Consider the following 21,598-nt stretch of genomic DNA (forward strand, 5'->3'; position numbering starts at 1 on the left):
AGCTCAAATAAGCTAAGAGAAATGACAGTCCATCATTACTTTAAGACCTAAAGGTCAGTCAATCTGGAAAATTTCAAGAGCTTTGAAAGTTTCTTTAAGTGTAGTCGCAAAAACCATCAAGCTATGATGAAACTGGCTCTCATGAGGACCGCCACAGGAAGGACGACCCAGTTTCACCTCTGCTGGAGAGGATAAGTTCATTAGAGTTACCAGCCTCAGAAATTGCAGGCCAAATAAATGCTTCATAATTCAAGTAACAGACAAATCTCAACATCAACTGTTCAGAGGAGACTGCGTGAATCAGGCCTTCATGGTCAAATTGCTGAAAAGAAACCACTACTAAAGGACACCAATAAGAAGAAGCGACTTGCTTGGGCCAAGAAACACCAGCAACGGACAGTAGATCGGTAGAAATCTGTCCTTTGGTCTGATGAGTCCAAATTTGAGATTTTTCGTTCCAATTGCCGTGAACTTTTGTGTCCAAACGTTTGACTGAGTAAGTATTCACACCCCTGAGTCAATACTTTGTAGAAGCACCTTTGCCTTGGATTACAGCTTTAAAGGGACATTTCTAAATGAAAAAGGTAGAGGAAAATAAGTAGGCAATTAGTAGGCAATTTTCCTTTAAGTCGTCTTGGGTATGTCTATCAATTTAACACATCTGGATTTGGGGATTTTCTCCCATTCTTCCTTGCAGATTTTCTCACGCTCTGTTAAGTTAGATAGAGAGCGGCAAACAGCAATATTCAAGTCTTTCCACAGATTTTCAATGGGATTCAAGTCTGGGCTTTGGCTGGGCCATTCAAGGACTTTCACATTCTTGTTCTGAAGCCAATGTTGCTTTGGCTGTATGTTTGGGGTCATTGTCCTGTTGGAATGTAAATCTTCGCCCCAGTCTAAGATCATTTGCATTATGAAGCAGGTTCTCATCAAGGATTTGGCTGAACTTGGCTCCATTCATTGTTCCCTCTATCATTACCTTTCTCTCAGTCCCTGCCGCTGAAAAGCATCCCCACAGCATGATGCTGCCACCACCATAGCCTAGGCGTGCTGTCATGTTCCTTTTTCTCAGGAGTTGCTTCCGTCTGGCTACTCTCCCATAAATCACAGATTGGTGAAGTGCTCTAGAGACTGATGTCCTTCTGGCAGGTTCTCCCATCTCAGTCAAGGGCTTCTGTAGTTCTGTCAGAGTGGTCATTGGGTTCTTGATCACCTCCTTTACCAAGGTCCTTCTTGCCTGGTTACTCAGTTTGGTCAGACAGCTAGCTCTAGGCAGAGTCTGGGTAGTTCCATACTTTTTCAATTTGCCAATGATGGAGACCAGAAACATTCAACAAATGTTTTATACCCTTTCCCAGATATATGCCTCATCACAATCTCGGAGATCTACGGACAGTTCCACAGACTTCATAATATTGTTTCTACTCTGACATGCAGTGTCAACTGCGGGACCTTATATAGACAGGTGGGTTTCTTTCTAAATCATGTCCAAACAATTGAATAAGCCACAGGTGGACTCCAATCAAGTTGTAGTGACATCTCAAGGGTGATCAAAGGAAATTGGATGCACCAGAGCTCAATTTGGAGTGTCATAGAAAAGATGTGTGAATACTTATGTCAATTAGATATTTCTTTATTTCATTTTCAATATATTTGCCACATATTCCTAAAAACATGTTTTCACTTTGTCATTATGAGGTATTGTGTGTAGATGGGTGAGAAAAATATTTAATCCAGTTTGAATTCAGGCAGCAACACAACAACATTATTTACATTTGGAATAAGTCAAGGGGTATGATCATTTTCCACAGGCACTGTAGATAGTTGCAATATGGGTTTTACAAATTTACTGTTTAACACCATCTAGTGGCTTCTTAGTGTTAGAGTTAGATTAAACTGGGCCATTGATATGCAGTGTTTTTCATACCACGGAGTGTCAGTGTTTGACAGCTCTCTAGACTCACCTTGACATCGTCCCACAGTTCTCTGTCCTCTGTCAGAACACGGGATGTGTGCAGAGGAGTCGGAGGAACCACCATCGACTGCTTTAATGTCAACAAACACACACACACACACACACACACACACACACACACACACACACACACACACACACACACACACACACACACACACACACACACACACACACACACACACACACACACACACACACACACACACACAATCTCATATTATCAACCGCACTCAGACAGTGTTCTCAGACATGCAGTAAGCAGCACCCTCACATTGATCCAGGGGTGGTTCATGAACTGTCATCCTCTCGTTTGGGTCTGTCTTCAGCAGCTGGTTGATCAGCTGTTTGGCTACAGAGGGTATGGTCATAGGTCAACAAGCATATCAAATAAAACATGAACATCAGGTAAACTAGACAAGATGTTTGTCAAAGGACCTACAAATCACAACCGTAGACGAATCCGTCCAAAATATTTTGTAATTAGCAGAACATAGTTTGTATTGCAGTGAAGCCTCTAGTATAGACCATTCAACCCCACAGTATTCAATTGTCTCTAGTCTGACCTTCCTCCGACACTTCGGCCCACTCAGGGTTAGGGAAGTTGTACTGGCCCATCCTGATCCTCTGCTTCATCCCTGGAGAGATGGCCTGGCCCGTGTTCGAGTAGAACGGAGGGAATCCACACAGCCTGGGGATACAGCACACACTTTACTCATTCAACAGTCATTCAACAGTCATTCAACAGCAATATAACAGCAATTTAACAGTCCTTTAACAGTCCTTTAACAGTTATTTAACGGTCATTTAACAGTCCTTTAACAGTTATTTAACGGTCATTTAACGGTCCTTTAACGGACCTTTAACAGTCCTTTAACACTCATTTAACACTCATTTAACACTCATTTAACGGCCCTTTAACAGTCCTTTAACACTCATTCAACAGCAATTCAACAGTAATTTAACCGTCCTTTAACAATCATTTAACAGTCATTCATACTAAATACAAGGAGGGAGAGAAGGAGAGGTAGAAAGCAAGTAGTGGACCATGAGGAACCGAGTGTTGAAAGAGAGGGAGAGGAGAACCAGGATGTGCAGAGAAGGGAGAGTAGGAATGAGGCCCAGGAGGGAACAGTAGGGAGAGTGAGAGTGAATAAGAAGCCTGTGACTTGATTCTCACACACTTACTCTCACACTTATAGCACAAAGACACACTAGGTACTCACAGGATGTACATGATCACGCCCAGAGACCACATGTCACATGACTTGTCATACTTCTCTGGCCCGAGCACCTCGGGGGCTGATGGATAGACAGACAGACACAAATAGAGACCAAGAGACAACTAGTCAGGCAGACAGACAGGCAGAGACAGGGACAATATGTGGGGAAAAGTCAACCATAAAACGTTATAGCCTACACACCATTCACATCTGGATAGTATACTACACTACTACTGGTGTAACTGACCCAACCACTCACCAACATAGTAAGTGGTGTAACAGGGTGTCTGGAGGGAGTTGTGGAGGGTGGTCTCCTTGGCAAAGCCAAAGTCAGTCAGTTTCAGAACACCATTGCTCTCCTTGGTGGTGTAGAGCAGATTTTCAGGCTGTTGTGTTTATGTCCGTGTGGAGGGAGGTGTAAAAAAGACGAAAGCAATAAGTTCATCATCACTAAAACCACCAGTGGTAAAGACACCTGTCAGCGAGTGTCAGATGAAAGAGATACAGGGGTGTACATGTCTGTGAGTGATGTGTGTCTAGGAGTATAGTCCCACCTTGACATCTCTGTGAGCTATGTCCATGTGGTGGAGGTACTCGATGGCCGTACCTATGTCCCTCATGATCTCTGAAGCCTCTGACTAAAAGCCATGACATAAATCTGATTAACATAGAGCATACGGGTCACTGTAAATCACAGAGCACTGTAAATGACACGCTTGGATGAAAGGTGCCCATATCAAACGGCCTGCTCCTCAGTCATGGTTGCTAATATTTGCATATTATTAGTAGTATTGGATAGAAAACACTCTAAAGTTTCTAAAACTGTTTGAATTATGTCTGTGAGATTAACAGGACTCATATTGGCAGGCAAAATCCTGAGTTGAAATCAAAACAGGAAGTCAGAAATCTGAGCTTGTATGTATTCACCAGAGTCCCAAATGAAATCCCCTTGAGATATGATTGTGCACTGCCTAGGGGTTCCACTAGATGTCAACCATCAATAGAAATTATAATGAGACTTCTATGATGTTGTGGGAGAGAATGATAGCAGAATCAGTCAGGTGTCCATCAAGCAGCCATTTTCTGATCATGCTTTTTCCTCATGGAAGTCACTTAAGTTCCATTGCTCATGAAGACAAGAAAGAATACTCCGTCTGGAACTTTATTGGACCTATATGTTAAAAACATCCTAATGATTGATTCTGTACTTAGTTTGAAATGTTTCTTCGACCGGTAATATCACTTTTTGAAGTTTTTGTCCGATATAACGCTGACCAGAATTAGCGTTTGGATATGTAAACCAGACGCGCTAACAAAAGAAGGTATTTGGACAAAAATAACGGATTTTTTCGAACAAAACAAACATTTATTGTGGACCTGGGATTCCTGGTGTGCTTTCTGATGTAGATCATCAAAGGTAAGGGAATATTTATCATATATTTTCTTGTTTATGTTGACGCCATCTTTGCGGCTGTGGTGTTTTACTTTTGAGCGCCGTCTCAGATTATAGCGTGGGTTTCTTTTTCCGTAAAGTTTTTTTGTAATCTGACACAGCGGTTGCATTAAGGAGAGGTATATCTATAATTCCATGTGTATAACTTGTATTATCATCTATATTTATGAGTATTTCTGTTGAAACGATGTGGCTATGCAAAGTCACTTGATGTTTTTGCCACTAGTGAATCTAGTCGCCTCAATGTAAACTCTGATTTTTTTATATAAATATGAATTTAATCAAACAAAACATGCATGTATTGTGTAACATGAAGTCCTATGAGTGTCATCTGATGAAAATAATCGAAGGTTAGTGATTAATTTTATCTCTATTCTGGTTTTTGTGAAGCTATCTTTAGCTGGAAAAAATGGCTGTGATTATTGTGGTTTTGTGGTGACCTAACATAATCGTTTGTAGTGCTTTCGCTGAAAAGCCTATTTGAAATCAGACACTTTGGTGAGATTAACAACAAGATTACCTTTAAAATTATATAAGACACATGAATGTCTGAGGAATTTTAATTATGAGATTTCTGTTTTTTGAATTTGGCGCCCTGCACTTCGACTGGCTGTTGTCATATCGATCCCATTAACGGGACTGCAGCCATAAGAAGTTTTTTAACAAGACAACAAAGCTATTCCACTAAACAAGGCAAGCATTGTCCCTTAGTAATTACTAGGCAATTACTGAGCCCAATCTACAGAGCCCAAACACAATGACCAAGGAACATCATTTGATGTTTGTGTAGACTTTCATTAGGGCCAGGAGTTTTTTTCTGACCACGTGACCTGGCCAGGAAAAACTCCTGGCCCTAGTCATTAGTAATGTTTTTAAAGTCTAGACTGACATGCTAGATAAGCTAAGAGAGAATACATACATCATAGACAGATGCATTCTGGTTTATGTAGTCTGTGTGTTCCTTACCACTCCATGATGATAACCAGGCATTTTTCCCCCTGGTGCATGTTGTCATACAGGCTGAGGATGCGAACAATGTATGGACCCCCTGACACTCTCCAATGAAGCTCCATCTCCCGCCGCACCTTAGGACTATCATGCAGAATCTGCAACCACAGAGGAGGTGGGGATAGAAACACAGAGAAAGAAGGGAGATAATATTGTGCAGGTTTCAGAAACATACAGTATTTACTATGACAAGGTATGATGATGGGTGCAGCTTGTATCTGTATTGGAACGTGAATGTGAATGTGCAACATGTATGTGCTGTGAGTGTGTTTTTGTGTGCATGCGTACATGTTGTCTATAGCCACTTGGAGGAATTGATCAAGAGCATAATAACAGCTTCAATCAGGTTAAAAGCCCTGTGACCAATCTTTGTCCCACAGCTCTCTCTCTCTCACCTCCCTTTCTCTCACTCATTCACTCTTGCTCTCTCTCACTCTAACACACACACACGTACACAGTCTCTCCATACTCTCATATCAGTCATTCCATCATCCAAAATACAAACCGGAACCATTCATTCATATTACTGTTTTTGTTCAGTCAATTTGGCACATTTTTCAGATGTAAGTGGTATATTTTCTAAACTCTAAGTACAAAACTCTTAACTGAAAACAATTGTACTTCATGTTCAGAACCTTTGATTTTGCATTCATTGGGGTTTCACACATCTTTCATCCCTGAGTCATTCATGCAAAATCTAAGTTTTCCATAAAATACATTTAGTTTAGTCACCAATACATCAGATATTGATACTCACCATTTAGTCATTTTAACTACCATTTAATCCAATAGCAAAAAAATGTATATATATATACATTTCAAAACTGTTCTTTTTGAAGTGCTGAATAGAAAGAATAGTAGATGGTAAATATCATTTTTCATACAGCATTTGATAATACTGTAACTTGACAAGCACATTATTTTTATAATGTGTATCCAATTGCAGTTTGTGGGCATTTTGAGAAGTATGTCATTCTTACAGTTTCATTATCCTTATAGAGCACAAATGTAAGACAAATCATAAGAAATAGGGGTATTTTAAAGCAGTTGGCTATTGTAAAAAAAGGAGCACGGTGTTGTATGCCATTCCTGTCCCATGCAACATTGAAAAAGATCACCTTTTCTACGTGACTTGTTAACTGATACAGTATCGCCTCTCCCGTCTCTCTGCTTGAAATCTATCGGCTTACATTGTATAACAGAAATTCAGATAACGATTGGAATATATTGTTATATATTATTATTTCTTTTTTTATTTAACCTTTATTTAACTACGCAAGTCAGTTAAGAACAAATTCTTATTTACAGTGACGGCCTACCATGGCCAAACCCGAACCCGGACTACGCTGGGCCAATTGTGCGCCGCCCGATGGGACTCCCAATCACGGCCGGTTGTGATACAGCCTGTAATCAAACCAGGGTTTGTAGTGATGCCTCTAGCACTGAGATGCATTGCCTTAGACCGCTGCACCACTCGGGAGCCTAGTACAATCCAGGCATTTCAGCAGTGCATTGTACACTACACTACAGTATAATTCCAAATGGTGGCACATACCGAGCCGGATGAAGAAATCATAGGTCCCATAGGTATTTGTTGTACTCAGTCAATTGAAAATGTGCTTGGAATTTTGAAACATGAGCCATTTGATGATCTGTTTAGATTTTTTATTTAGATTCTGTTTAGATTTTTGTGCTTAGAGTTTTTAATATGTACCACATACTTCAAATTGCACCAAAGTGATTGAAAAAAAATGTAATTTGCTTTGCAGGAGGATTCCCTGCAGAACTTTAAGAATGCATGCTGCATTTTATGAGTGCATTCAAAATGTACCAGTAATAACAACCTTGCAAAGGGATTGGATGTGAGGTTGGGAGGGATCCCATATCCCCAGACACCACAGTCAGAGAAACTAGCCTCTCCTCTGTTTATGACAGGAACTAGTGCATTGTGGGACAGGAAGGAGAGGGCAGGTTGAGATTAAACTGTTTATAGAGGAGGAACCTAATACTCAGCCTAAACATTGTTCATAACACAAACACTGACAGAACAGAACATAAGCATGTATTCACAGTGGTTTCAGTGGTTGACCTTCAAAGAATGGAAGTAAACACTCAACAGTTAATCAGACCACAGAACCCCGTGTCCAGAAGGATAGATAAGAGCGTAGAGTGCATGCCAAGGCAGAACTTAACGACAGGGATGGACAGTTTTGGTCACATTATATGCAGGCTATTGTTCCAGCCCAGTACAAACACACCAGGTTTAACTAATAGCAATGTAAACTGAAGGCCTTCATGAGTTGAATCAGGTATGTCAGAGCATGGCTGAAACAAAAGTCTGCACACTGTGGTCCCTGTTGCCCATCCCTAATTTAGGACCTCACCAGAGTAAATCCTCCTAGATGGAACATAGAATCAGTCCAGACAGAGCATGGCAATGTCCATACAAAATTACATTGACCACAGGCACTAACAAAAAACCCTCTGCATAAGACCTGGTCCCAGACAGCACATCCCTGTCTCTCCCCAGATTAATCCACTATATGTATGTGCAGGAGTAATCTAGTTAGTTTAAAGGGCAGCACTGTTGCCGCCTGTGGCTCCTCTCCAAACCGGCTCACAGAGAGACAGTTTCATCTGCCCTGATCTATTGGTGTTATCAATGCTTAAGTGGACCTCTTTAAAAGAGAAAGGCAACTTCGTCTTGTTTGTTGGTACAGTAAATATATCAGAGGGAGGAAGAAGGGGAGACTCAGGTGACAGTAACTTCCCTGCACGAATGTCAACTTCTGCACATCAGACACTGTATACTGCATGCATGTGCACTGATGCCCACGTATGTACTGTAAATTATTGGGGATGTGACTGGCAATCATATGTTTTTAGCATTATATCCAAGGTGGGCGTATGTCCTTCATACAACTCCAACGCAAATCAGACAAAGGACGTGATTCCATTGGTACTAGCAAACCAATAAGAAAGATGCAAGAGACTGAGGAGACTGTCTGAGATGGAAGAATAGTGAATAATTAATTACTATTCTCCCCCTTATCATCACCACTGCAAATACATTATCATGTGTCCTGTCATTTACATCAGTGGGCAAGGAAAGAAAGCAAGCAAGACCTAAAATACATGGTTCCACTTGGGTCTGATGACTGATGGTCTCTCTCTCTCTCTCACACACACACACACACACACACACACACACACACACACACACACACACACACACACACACACACACACACACACACACACACACACACACACACACACACACACACACACACACACACACACACACACACACACACACACACACACACACACACCTTGAGCGCACATTTATCCCCTGTCTTCTTGCAGTAGCATTCCAGCACTTTCCCGTTGATACCCAGTCCTAGTACTTGAGTTGTTATTTTGTAGTCCTCTGTGACCGCGTTGCGTTTGAACTCCAGTTGGGAATGAGCGGGCAGATGGAAGAGTGTGGGACCGCTTAGGGTGTCATTGCCTGGGATGTGTGGTCCGCTGCCACCAGTCGTCCCCTGGAGCTGAGGGTCGGATTGGTTCACCGACTGCTTCTCCTTCCCATTACCATTATGTTGCATGATGTGTCTCTTGCCGTTCAAGTCCCCCTCCGTGCTCTCCAGGGGAACAGAGAGAGAGCGCAAGAAGAGGCAGTGGTGTCCTGGGGATATGTCACTTTTCCCCTCCCTCTCCAATGTCCGGCCGCAGGGTCACTGAACCCCTCCCTCTCTCTGAGACTCAGTTATATATTTTTCAGAGACCGTCGTCGATTTTACTTTAGAATATGGCGCAAAAATAGGCTAACTAATCCCCAATTGTTTTATTTCTTTCGAGGAGTAGCTACTCTATAATAATATTGGCACATTGACAGAATAATACGTTTTCAGATTGTATATCTAGAATAGTTCAATTAAGCATTTTGAACGTCACTATGAAGGACATTCTAATTTGTGGTATAGTTTACAATTGATTATGTAAAATATGATGTTGTATCTCAATAAATGGAACACAGGTCATTGTACCCCAGCAAATAAATTTGTACCGCATGTCCAGTTTGGTTGATCAAAATGCCAAGAACATTTCCTGCAAAACCATAGGCCAAATAAAACCAGGATAACAGTCCTTATTCTCTCCGTTATTCTCCTCTCCTGTACCCTCGTCTGGGTCTACGCCAAAGTCCCCTACGTCAGCGCAGCACGGCTCAAATTCATTCTCACTGCGTTTATCTTTAAGGAGCCACCACGCGTAAAGAAGGCATAGCAGTTTATAGCAGAGAGGAAGAGGCGAAGCGAGAGTTTTCACTCTCGCCAAAATCTGTCCGAAATAAACCCAATACGTTACAATGAGCTTATTTTGGATGTAAACTTGTCGCCTGTCTTCCCGCCTTTGGGACAACTACTCCCATTGTTAGGGCGGATACATTGGTGTCTCGTCATTATATACAGATCTCTGTTCATAGGAACTCGTCATGCATTACAAACCAATCACTAACATCCAATTCTTATCCTTACACTTGAAACAAAAAGTTGAAAAGGACAAAAATGCTAGTCAGTCAGTGTTAGTCTTTATTACCTTCACATACAAAATAATAGCCCAGTAACCATATTCCATATTCCAACATCAAAAAAGTATTTGAACTACCCTATGCAAGTACAATATTATATCTGGTGCTTTAAAGTGATATTACTGGTGCTTTAAAGTGATATTACTGGTGCTTTAAAGTGTGATTACTGGTGCTTTAAAGTGATATTACTGTTGCTTTAAAGTGTGATTACTGGTGCTTTAAAGTGATATTACTGGTGCTTTAAAGTGATATTACTGGTGCTTTAAAGTGCTATTACTGGTGCTTTAAAGTGTGATTACTGGTGCTTTAAAGTGTGATTACTGGTGCTTTAAAGTGTGATTACTGGTGCTTTAATGTGTGATTACTGTTGCTTTAAAGGGTTATTACTGGTGCTTTAAAATGTGATTACTGTTGCTTTAAAGTGTGATTACTGGTGCTTTAAAGGGTGATTACTAGTGCTTTAAAGTGTGATTAATATTGCTTTAAAGTGTGATTACTGGTGCTTTAAAGTGTGATTACTGGTGCTTTAAAGTGTGATTACTGGTGCTTTAAAGTGTGATTACTGGTGCTTTAAAGTGTGATTACTGGTGCTTTAAAGTGCTATTACTGTTGCTTTAAAGTGTGATTACTGGTGCGTTAATGTGTGATTACTGGTGCTTTAAGGTGCTATTACTAGTGCTTTAAAGTGTGATTACTGGTGCTTTAAAGTGTGATTACTGTTGCTTTAAAGTGTGATTACTGGTGCTTTAAAGTGCTATTACTAGTGCTTTAAAGTGTGATTACTGGTGCTTTAAAGTGTGATTACTGTTGCTTTAAAGTGTGATTACTGGTGCTTTAAAGTGTGATTACTGGTGCTTTAAAGTGTGATTACTGGTGCTTTAAAGTGCGATTACTGGTGCTTTAAAGTGCGATTACTGGTGCGTTAATGTGTGATTACTGGTGCGTTAATGTGTGATTACTGGTGCTTTAAAGTGTGATTACTGGTGCTTTAAAGTGTGATTACTGGTGCTTTAAAGTGTGATTACTGGTGCTTTAAAGTGCTATTACTGGTGCTTTAAAGTGCTATTACTGGTGCTTTAATGTGTGATTACTGGTGCTTTAAAGTGATATTACTGGTGCTTTAAAGTGATATTACTGGTGCTTTAAAGTGTGATTACTGGTGCTTTAAAGTGTGATTACTGGTGCTTTAAAGTGTGATTACTGGTGCTTTAAAGTGTGATTACTGGTGCTTTAAAGTGCTATTACTGGTGCTTTAAAGTGCTATTACTGGTGCTTTAAAGTGCTATTACTGGTGCTTTAAAGTGTGATTACTGGTGCTTTAAAGTGATATTACTGGTGCTTTAAAGTGATATTACTGGTGCTTTAAAGTGATATTACTGGTGCTTTAAAGTGCTATTACTGGTGCTTTAAAGGGTTATTACTGGTGCTTTAAAATGTGATTACTGTTGCTTTAAAGTGTGATTACTGGTGCTTTAAAGGGTGATTACTAGTGCTTTAAAGTGTGATTAATATTGCTTTAAAGTGTGATTACTGGTGCTTTAAAGTGTGATTACTGGTGCTTTAAAGTGTGATTACTGGTGCTTTAAAGTGTGATTACTGGTGCTTTAAAGTGTGATTACTGGTGCTTTAAAGTGCTATTACTGTTGCTTTAAAGTGTGATTACTGGTGCGTTAATGTGTGATTACTGGTGCTTTAAAGTGCGATTACTAGTGCTTTAAAGTGTGATTACTGGTGCTTTAAAGTGTGATTACTGTTGCTTTAAAGTGTGATTACTGGTGCTTTAAAGTGTGATTACTGGTGCTTTAAAGTGCTATTACTAGTGCTTTAAAGTGTGATTACTGGTGCTTTAAAGTGTGATTACTGTTGCTTTAAAGTGTGATTACTGGTGCTTTAAAGTGTGATTACTGGTGCTTTAAAGTGTGATTACTGGTGCTTTAAAGTGCTATTACTGTTGCTTTAATGTGTGATTACTGGTGCGTTAATGTGTGATTACTGGTGCTTTAAAGTGCTATTACTAGTGCTTTAAAGTGTGATTACTGGTGCTTTAAAGTGTGATTACTGTTACTTTAAAGTGTGATTACTGGTGCTTTAAAGTGTGATTACTGGTGCTTTAAAGTGCTATTACTGGTGCTTTAAAGTGCTATTACTGGTGCTTTAATGTGTGATTACTGGTGCTTTAAAGTGATATTACTAGTGCTTTAAAGTGTGATTACTGTTGCTTTGAAGTGCTATTACTGGTGCTTTAAAGTGATATTACTAGTGCTTTAAAGTGTGATTACTGGTGCTTTAATGTGTGATTACTGTTGCTTTAAAGTGTGATTACTGGTGCTTTAATGTGTGATTACTGTTGCTTTAAAGTGTGATTACTGGTGCTTTAAAGTGTGATTACTGGTGCTTTAAAGTGTGATTACTGGTGCTTTAAAGTGCTATTACTAGTGCTTTAAAGTGTGATTACTGGTGCTTTAAAGTGTGATTACTGTTGCTTTAAAGTGTGATTACTGGTGCTTTAAAGTGTGATTACTGGTGCTTTAAAGTGTGATTACTGGTGCTTTAAAGTGCGATTACTGGTGCTTTAAAGTGCGATTACTGGTGCTTTAAAGTGCGATTACTGGTGCGTTAATGTGTGATTACTGGTGCGTTAATGTGTGATTACTGGTGCTTTAAAGTGTGATTACTGGTGCTTTAAAGTGTGATTACTGGTGCTTTAAAGTGTGATTACTGGTGCTTTAAAGTGCTATTACTGGTGCTATAAAGTGCTATTACTGGTGCTTTAATGTGTGATTACTGGTGCTTTAAAGTGATATTACTGGTGCTTTAAAGTGATATTACTGGTGCTTTAAAGTGATATTACTGGTGCTTTAAAGTGTGATTACTGGTGCTTTAAAGTGTGATTACTGGTGCTTTAAAGTGTGATTACTGGTGCTTTAAAGTGTGATTACTGGTGCTTTAAAGTGCTATTACTGGTGCTTTAATGTGTGATTACTGGTGCTTTAAAGTGATATTACTGGTGCTTTAAAGTGATATTACTGGTGCTTTAAAGGGTTATTACTGGTGCTTTAAAATGTGATTACTGTTGCTTTAAAGTGTGATTACTGGTGCTTTAAAGGGTGATTACTAGTGCTTTAAAGTGTGATTAATATTGCTTTAAAGTGTGATTACTGGTGCTTTAAAGTGTGATTACTGGTGCTTTAAAGTGTGATTACTGGTGCTTTAAAGTGTGATTACTGGTGCTTTAAAGTGTGATTACTGGTGCTTTAAAGTGCTATTACTGTTGCTTTAAAGTGTGATTACTGGTGCGTTAATGTGTGATTACTGGTGCTTTAAAGTGCGATTACTAGTGCTTTAAAGTGTGATTACTGGTGCTTTAAAGTGTGATTACTGGTGCTTTAAAGTGTGATTACTGGTGCTTTAAAGTGTGATTACTGGTGCTTTAAAGTGCTATTACTAGTGCTTTAAAGTGTGATTACTGGTGCTTTAAAGTGTGATCACTGTTGCTTTAAAGTGTGATTACTGGTGCTTTAAAGTGTGATTACTGGTGCTTTAAAGTGTGATTACTGGTGCTTTAAAGTGCTATTACTGTTGCTTTAAAGTGTGATTACTGGTGCTTTAAAGTGTGATTACTGTTACTTTAAAGTGTGATTACTGGTGCTTTAAAGTGTGATTACTGGTGCTTTAAAGTGCTATTACTGGTGCTTTAAAGTGCTATTACTGGTGCTTTAATGTGTGATTACTGGTGCTTTAAAGTGATATTACTAGTGCTTTAAAGTGTGATTACTGTTGCTTTGAAGTGCTATTACTGGTGCTTTAAAGTGCTATTACTGGTGCTTTAAAGTGCTATTACTGGTGCTTTAAAGTGCTATTACTGGTGCTTTAAAGTGTGATTACTGGTGCTTTAATGTGTGATTACTGTTGCTTTAAGGTGCTTTTACTGTTGCTGTAAAGTGTGATTACTGTTGCGTTAATGTGTGATTATTGGTGCTTTAAAGTGTGATTACTGTTGCTTTAATGTGTGATTACTGGTGCTTTAAAGTGTGATTACTGTTGCTTTAATGTGTGATTACTGGTGCTTTAAAGTGTGATTACTGTTGCTTTAAAGTGTGATTACTGTTGCTTTAAGGTGCTTTTACTGTTGCTTTTAAGTGTGATTACTGTTGCGTTAATGTGTGATTACTGGTGTTTTAAAGTACTATTACCGGTGCTTTAAAGTATGATTACTGTTGCTTTAAAGTGTGATTACTGTTGCTTTAAAGTGCTTTTACTGGTGCTTTAAAGTGTGATTACTGGTGTTTTAAAGTACGGTTACTGGGCCTTTAAAGTGCTTTAAAGTGCAATCAAGGTGCTTTAAAGTGCAATCATGGAGCTTTAAAGTGCTATTACTCAGTAATGAAGGGTACTTGTGTGACATGAGGTTATGTGATTAGAACAGAAAAGGTGTCAACATCATCTGGAATTGTTTGTGTGTATAGCCAAAGGAGTATATGTGTGTGCTTTACCTAATGCCTGCCTCAAGGTGTTTTCTTGTGTGTTTGTGTACTGTGTTTGTGTACTGTGTTTGTGTACTGTGGGTGTGAGTATATTTTATGTATGTGTGTGTGTTTTCCTATGGCTCTCACCTCTCTCCAGTGTGGCCTGGTTGACTGTCATCAAATCAAATGAAATCAAATTTATTTATATAGCCCTTCTTACATCAGCTGATATCTCAAAGTGCTGTACAGAAACCCAGCCTAAAACCCCAAACAGCAAGCAATGCAGGTGTAGAAGCACGGTGGCTAGGAAAAACTCCCTAGAAAGGCCAAAACCTAGGAAGAAACCTAGAGAGGAACCAGGCTATGAGGGGTGGCCAGTCCTCTTCTGGCTGTGCCGGGTGGAGATTATAACAGAACATGGCCAAGATGTTCAAATGTTCATAAATTACCAGCATGGTCAAATAATAATAATCACAGTAGTTGTCGAGGGTGCAGCAAGTCAGCACCTCAGGAGTAAATGTCAGTTGGCTTTTCATAGCCGATCATTAAGAGTATCTCTACCGCTCCTGCGGTCTCTAGAGAGTTGAAAACAGCAGGTCTGGGACATGTAGCACGTCCGGTGAACAGGTCAGGGTTCCATAGCCGCAGGCAGAACAGTTGAATATGGAGCAGCAGCACGGCCAGGTGGACTGGGGACAGCAAGGAGTCATCATGCCAGGTAGTCCTGAGGCATGGTCCTAGGGCTCAGGTCCTCCGAGAGAGAGAAAGAAAGAGAGAAAGAGAGAATTAGAGAGAGCATACTTAAATTCACACAGGACACAGGATAAGACAGGATAAGTACTCCAGATATAACAAACTGACCCTAGCCCCCCGACACATAAACTACTGCAGCATAAATACTGGAGGCTGAGACATATGGGGTCAGGAGACACTGTGGCCCCATCCGATGATACCCCCGGACAGGGCCAAACAGGAAGGATATAAACCCACCCACTTTGCCAAAGGGCAGCCCCACACCACTAGAGGGATATCTTCAACCACCAACTTACCATCCTGAGACAAGGCCGAGTATAGCCCACAAAGATCTCCGCCACGGCACAACCCAAGGGGGGGCGCCAACCCAGACATGAAGATCACGTCAGTGACTCAACCCACTCAAGTGACCCACCCCTCCTAGGGACGGCATGAAAGAGCACCAGTAAGCTAGTGACTCAGCCCCTGTAATAGGGTTAGAGGCAGAGAATCCCAGTGGAGAGAGGGGAACCGGCCAGGCAGAGACAGCAAGGGTGGTTCGTTGCTCGAGTGCCTTTCCGTTCACCTTCACACTCCTGGGCAAGACTACACTCAATCATATGACCCACTGAAGAGATGAGTCTTCAGTAAAGACTTAAAAGTTGAGACCGAGTCTGCGTCTCTCACATGGGTAGGCAGACCATTCCATAAAAATGGAGATCTATAGGAGAAAGCCCTGCCTCCAGCTGTTTGCTTAGAAATTCTAGGGACAATTAGGAAGCCTGCGTCTTGTGACCGTAGCGTACGTGTAGGTATGTACGGCAGGACCAAATCGGAAAGATAGGTAGGAGCAAGCCCATATAATGTTTTGTAGCTTAGCAGTAAAACCTTGAAATCAGCCCTTGCCTTAACAGGAAGCCAGTGTAGGGAGGCTAGCACTGGAGTAATATGATACAAAATGTTGGTTCTTGTCAGGATTCTAGCAGCCGTATTTTGCACTAACTGAAGTTTATTTAGTGCTTTATCCGTGTAGCCGGAAAGTAGAGCATTGCATTAGTCTAACCAAGAAGTAACAAAAGCATGGATACATTTTTCTGCATCATTTTTGGACAGAAAGTTTCTGATTTTTGCAATGTTACGTAGATGGAAAAAAGCTGTCCTTGAAACAGTCTTGATATGTTCGTCAAAAGAAAGATCAGGGTCCAGAGTAATGCCGAGGTCCTTCACAGTTTTATTTGAGACGACTTTACAACCATCAAGATTAATTGTCAGATTCAACAGAAGATCTCTTTGTTTCTTGAGACCTAGAACAAGCATCTCTGTTTTGTCCGAGTTTAAAAGTAGAAAGTTTGCAGCCATCCACTTCCTTATGTCTGAAAGACAAGCTTCTAGCGAGGGCAATTTTGGGGTTTCACCATGTTTCATTGAAATGTACAGCTGTGTGTCATCCGCATAGCAGTGAAAGTTAACATTATGTTTTCGAATGACATCCCCAAGAGGTAAAGTATATAGTGAAAACAATAGTGGTCCTAAAACGGAACCTTGAGGAACTGTGACCCGCTTTGTGTGACACTGGTCCGGTGAGTCCAGATACTCCCCCAGACACTGTTTCCTAAACCTGTCCACCACTCTGGCCATGTCTCCCCCCAGAGAGGACGGGTGGGAGTGCGCGTCCTGGGTGGGGTTCCCTATACACACTGTCCGCATGATGGCCAGCACCTCCTTATCCTGCATGCCCTAGTGCCGACAAGGTTAGAGGTCAGAGGTTAGGTCATGATAGGGCCATTGAAAGAGAGAGTGACCTTAAGAGCCTTGATGCTCTGTAGTGACAACTGTCTCAGGACAGGAGGCATCCTGCCTGTAGGATTTGATTGTAATGGTCCTGCCCTCACCTTGATTCTGTTGTGGCGCTGCTGCTGGATGACAGCCTGCTCCTGAGACAGGGGAGTCTCCAGACACATCTCAGGGCTTGGGAGGGATAGGAGCTTGGCACCTTGCCTCCCCAAGCCCTCCTTGAAACCACAGCTCCATATTGGCTTGGCACTGAGAGGAGTGGAGGGAGGGGAGAGGAGAGTGGAGGATAGGACAGTAGATGAGAGGAGGGGGGAGTAGACAATGGGAGTTATTTCTAGCACTGCATTTGTAGCCATTCAATCACATCATACAACCTAACACAATGCTACACAATGCTGTTTGGGTGATGAGCTGAGAAGATCATGTCTCCATCTTTACTAACCTGGGGGGCTCAGGGCCCACTGCTCCCTTTCCCTCACTCTCTCTATGTCCGTTACCCCCCTTCTCCAGCTCCAGGGGTAGTCTTAGCTCCCCTCTCTCTGGCAGGCTCCTGTGACCCCAGCTGGCCCTCTCCTCCCACTCCCTCACCTGGCTCCAGGCCTTGATGCCCTCAGCCAAATCCTTCACTGTCACTTTGCCCCCCTCCATTCTGCTTGGACTGGACATCAGGTCATCCAGACGCTCTGACACTACAGGGATGCCCTGCTGATGGGGTTGCATCGATGTTAATAAACACACACATAGGCCTACACTTAGGCAGATAATGATTGCCATGTTATTTTTGCTAAGATCACTACCTTCTCAAACACAGCTTGGGGGTCATTCTGACTGATGCATCCCTTGCCATGTTTGTCAAGCGTTTTGACCACTTCAGAGGGTCGGAGATCGTGAGTGCATGGGTACCTGTTAACCTTGCACTGTGTGGACCGGACTGCTCACACACAAGGCACATTAGTCCGTTGAGAAGGACCGGTCAGCCTGGCAAGTGTTCTGGCCTGGAGAAGAGACAAAGAAAAGTGAGTAAGACAATTAATTTAATGGGCTCTAAGAGCCATGGTAGCACTACTCATTGATGATTTACCTTATAAGCCTCAGAGGGTGTCAAAGTAAAACGCAGGACAAGTGAGGGAGTTCTCTGAATCTTTTTCTCTCTCTCCTCAACCAACATCTCCAGCTCAGTCACCGTCAGCTTGCTCACTCGGTCACCGTCAGCTTGCTCACTCGGTCACCGTCAGCTTGCCCACTCGGTCACCGTCAGCTTGCCCACTCGGTCACCGTCAGCTTGCCCACTCGGTCACCGTCAGCTTGCTCACTCGGTCACCGTCAGCTTGCTCACTCGGTCACCGTCAGCTTGCTCACTCGGTCACCGTCAGCTTGCTCACTCGGTCACCGTCAGCTTGCTCACTCGGTCACCGTCAGCTTGCTCACTCGGTCACCGTCAGCTTGCTCACTCGGTCACCGTCAGCTTGCCCACTCCGTCAGCTTGCCCACTCGGTCACCGTCAGCTTGCCCACTCGGTCACCGTCAGCTTGCCCACTCGGTCACCGTCAGCTTGCTCACTCGGTCACCGTCAGCTTGCTCACTCGGTCACCGTCAGCTTGCTCACTCGGTCACCGTCAGCTTGCTCACTCGGTCACCGTCAGCTTGCTCACTCGGTCACCGTCAGCTTGCTCACTCGGTCACCGTCAGCTTGCCCACTCGGTCACCGTCAGCTTGCTCACTCGGTCACCGTCAGCTTGCTCACTCGGTCACCGTCAGCTTGCCCACTTCGACAAATCTCATAGACTATCCAACTCTTGACAATGGACCTCCTTTGGTTAACCCAGTCCTGGTGTGTGGCGTCATTAAAATCCAAAGGCATCTCTGTCCTTGAAGTACTACTGTCTCTGTCCCGTGCTCCTGATGCTATGGCCGCCACTGACCCATGTCGACCTTTTGTCGGCACTTGGCTTGCAGGCTTAAGCATGCACACGGGTCGTTTGGGCATCCGTGACACGATGAAAATCCTGTCCCTTGTTTTAGTGGGACCGAACACTCTGCTTGCTATTTTGAAGAAATATGTCTGCACTAAATCTCTCTTTTTAATCCGCGCCAGTTGTTCATCTATCTCCAAATCATACATTTTTATTTTTTATGCTCTTGAGATTATAGATCTTGTAAAATGAAATGGTTTTAGATGTATATTTGCTTTGTCGCCGATACCTAAAGCTTATTAAAGAGCAATGATACTATCAAGAGCAGTGTGCGGGTTTCTTCTTTTTTTCTTATCTTATTCAAATGGAGAAATACAGACAGCAGTTTTGGTTTCAGCATTTTGGTGACTTCTCAAGGCTGTCAACTGTTAGGGAGCGCAGCGGGTTCCACTCGTGCATGTTTATGCATGGTAACCATGCATAACCATGCATTGCTCAGTGGCCACTCCATAAGTGCAGGTTGTCACCAGTGAGCAGTGGTCAAGTAGTGTCCGTCTGGTCTCACAGACTAGACATAACATAGTAAATGTAAATCTGGGATACTCAAATTATTGGTATGATATGTAAGTTTGCTATGGTTACATATGGTTACTTAAGAAAACCAAAAGCAAGATGGTTGGTCAGAGTGGTTGGGTGTGCGTATAGTGCGAACGTCTAGCAACCCACAGGTTGCAAGTTAGAATCTTATCACAGACAACTTTAGCATTTTAGCTAATTAGCAACTTTTCCAGTATTTAATACTTTTTAGCTACTTTGCAACTACTTAGGACGATAGCTAACCCTAACCTTAACCCTTTTAGCTAACCCATCCCCTAACTCTAACCTTAACCCTTTTAGCTAACCCTTCCCCGAACCTCAACCTTAACATAACTCCAAAACTTAATCATAACCTTAACCCTAACCCCTAGCCTAGCTTACGTTAGCAAGCTAGCTAAAGTTAGCCACCTAGCCACCTATCAAGAATTTTTAACATATCATACGTTTTTCAAATTGTAACATATAGTATGTTTTAAAAGTGTGTGACATATTGTACGTTTTGCTAATTCGTAACATATAATACGAATTGTGATTCGTATACACACAAAATGGGTGATGGAAATCCACATATTTATACATACCAATCTAAATGTAACATACCATAAGGTACACACCTGCTTATATAATGTCCCACAGTTGACAGTGCATGTCAGAGCAAAAAACAAGTCATGAGGTGGAAGGAATTGTCCGAAGAGCTCCAAGACAGGATTGTGTCTAGGCACAGATCTGGGGAAGGGTACAAACATGTCTGCATCATTAAAGGTCCCCAAGAACACATTGGCCTCCATCATTCTTAAATGGAAGAAGTTTGGAACCACCAAGACTCGTCCTAGAGCTGGCCGACTACCAAACTGAGCAATCAGGGGAGGAGGGCCTTGGTCAATGAAGTGACCAAGAACCCGATGGTCACTCTGGCAGAGCTCCAGAATTCCTCTGTGCAGATAGGAGAACCTTCCAGAAGGACAACAATCTCTGCAGCACTCCACCAATCAGGCCTTTACAGTAGAGTGGCCTGACGGAAGCCACTCCTCAGTAACAGGCACATGACAGCCCGCTTGGAGTTTGACAAAAGGCACCTAAAGGAATCTCAGACCATGAGAAACAACATTCTCTGGTCTGATGAAACCAAGATTGAACTATTTGGCCTGAATGCCAAGCGTGACATCGGGAAGAAACCTGACACCATCCCTACTGTGAAGCATGGTGGTGACAGCATCATGCTGTGGGGATGTTTTTCAGCAGCAGGGACTGGGAGACTAGTCAGGATTGAGGGAAAGATGAACGGAGCAAAGTACAGAGAGATCCTTGATGAAAACTTGCTCCAAAGCGCTCAGGACCTCAGACTGGGGTGAAGGTTCACCTTCCAACAGGACAACGACCCTAAGTACACAGCCAAGACAACGCAGGTGTGGCTTCGGGACAAGTCTCTCAATATCCTTGAGTGGCCCAGCCAGAGCCCGGATTTGAACCCGATCTAACATCACTGGAGAGACCTGAAAATCGCTGTGCAGCAATGCTCCCCATCCAACCTGACAGAGCTTGAGAGGATATGCAGAGAAGAATGGGAGAAACTCCCCAAATACAGGTGTGCAAAGCTTGTAGCATCATACCTGTAACGGCGTTCCTCCTCCTCTTCATCCGAAGAGGAGGAGCAGGGATTAAACCAAAATGCAGCGTTGCGATTTGACATGATATTTATTAAACAAAACAGACGAAGACGAAAACGAACTATACTTGATATAACTAACAAAACAACAAACGGAGTAGACAAACCTGAACGTAAGAACTTACATGTGACTCGAAGAACGCACGAACAGGAAAAATGACTACATAAAACGAAACG

General features: G+C 42.1%; 1 pseudogene; it reads right to left on the reverse strand.

Annotated features, from left to right (window-relative positions):
• Nucleotides 1–2,198: 2,198 nt before the first annotated feature.
• On the reverse strand, nucleotides 2,199–10,074 carry LOC139535274 (MAP kinase-activated protein kinase 3-like; annotated as a pseudogene).
• Between the last annotated feature and the right edge of the window lie 11,524 nt (nucleotides 10,075–21,598).

This window comes from Salvelinus alpinus, chromosome 12 (genome assembly GCF_045679555.1).
Source record: "Salvelinus alpinus chromosome 12, SLU_Salpinus.1, whole genome shotgun sequence".
In the NCBI taxonomy this organism is placed as follows: domain Eukaryota; kingdom Metazoa; phylum Chordata; class Actinopteri; order Salmoniformes; family Salmonidae; genus Salvelinus; species Salvelinus alpinus.